At 48.3% G+C, this 1,525-nt stretch overlaps 1 non-coding gene across 1 annotated transcript; it reads left to right on the forward strand.

Annotated features, from left to right (window-relative positions):
• Window positions 1-1,453: 1,453 nt before the first annotated feature.
• Trnat-agu (transfer RNA threonine (anticodon AGU)) lies at window positions 1,454-1,525 on the forward strand. The gene has a single exon. It is a non-coding gene; the product is annotated as a tRNA-Thr (tRNA).

The raw sequence follows: 1,525 nt of genomic DNA on the forward strand, positions 1-1,525 counted from the left end.
ACACAATCGCCCAGATAGCGGAATTGGCAAGGCATTCGACATGTAATCGAAAGGCGTGGGTTCGGTCCCCACTCTGGGCGCGTGTTTTTCTTTCTTTCTTTCTTCGGTATAATTAAAAAAAAGTTTACTTCATTAACCGTAGTGAAAAAAAAAGAGCCTAACCATACCCCTATGCCTCCTTTGGCGTTGTAGACTGCTGACCTATCTTTATGTATTTCCTCAACGAGCCCCTCATTTCCTTACTAAATTATTCTGCGAAAGCCTAGCGAGGGTCTCGGTTCTGGCAGCCTTGATGCCTAGGTAGCATAAGAGGGCTTCCCGCCAGTAACCCGCTCATGACAGGCTGTAGACGTTCGAGTCACGCCCCGGGGGTTACAAAGAAGGTCCCCTTCTCCCCGCGTAGTCAGAGTGGCGCTGGCTACCACCCTCAAGCGTCAAATACACTTCTAGTAAATATAAATAGCCCAGAAAGTGAAGGAGAACACAGTCGCCCAGATAGCCGAATTGGTAAGGCATTCGACATGTAATCGAAAGGCGTGGGTTCGGTCCCCACTCTGGGCGCGTGTTTTTCTTTCTTTCTTTCTTCTGTATAATTAAAAAAAATTTACTTAATTAACCGTAGTGAAAAAGAAAAGAGCCTAATCATATCCCTATGCCTCCTTTGGCGTTGTAGACTGCTGACCTATCTTTCTGTATTTCCTCAACGAGCCCCTCATTTCCTTACTAAATTATTCTGCGAAAGCCTAGCGAGGGTCTCGGTTCTGGCGGCCTTGATGCCTAGGTAGCATAACAGGGCTTCCCGCCAGTAACCCGCTCATGACAGGCTGTAGACGTTCGAGTCACGCCCCGGGGGTTAAAAAGAATGTCCCCTTCTCCCCGCGCAGTCAGAGTGGCGCTGGCTACCACCCTCAAGCGTCAGATACACTTCTAGTAAATATAAATAGCCCAGAAAGTGAAGGAGAACACAGTCGCCCAGATAGCCGAATTGGTAAGGCATTCGACATGTAATCGAAAGGCGTGGGTTCGGTCCCCACTCTGGGCGCGTGTTTTTCTTGCTTTCTTTCTTCTGTATAATTTTAAAAAAAAGTTTACTTAATAACCGTAGTGAAAAAGAAAAGAGACTAACCATACCCCTATGCCTCCTTTGGCGTTGTAGACTGCTGACCTATCTTTCTGTATTTCCTCAACGAGCCCCTCATTTCCTTACTAAATTATTCTGCGAAAGCCTAGCGAGGGTCTCGGTTCTGGCAGCCTTGATGCCTAGGTAGCATAAGAGGGCTTCCCGCCAGTAACCCGCTCATGACAGGCTGTAGACGTTCGAGTCACGCCCCGGGGGTTAAAAAGAAGGTCCCCTTTTCCCCGCGTAGTCAGAGTGGCGCTGGCTACCACCCTCAAGCGTCAGATACACTTCTAGTAAATATAAATAGCCCAGAAAGTGAAGGAGAACACAGTCGCCCAGATAGCCGAATTGGTAAGGCATTCGATAAGTAATCGAAAGGCGTGGGTTCGGTCCCCACTCTGGGCG

Source organism: Haemaphysalis longicornis, unplaced genomic scaffold (assembly GCF_048455015.1).
Source record: "Haemaphysalis longicornis isolate Haplotype H1 unplaced genomic scaffold, Haemaphysalis longicornis Haplotype H1 scaffold_5, whole genome shotgun sequence".
NCBI classification, from domain to species: Eukaryota; Metazoa; Arthropoda; class Arachnida; order Ixodida; family Ixodidae; genus Haemaphysalis; species Haemaphysalis longicornis.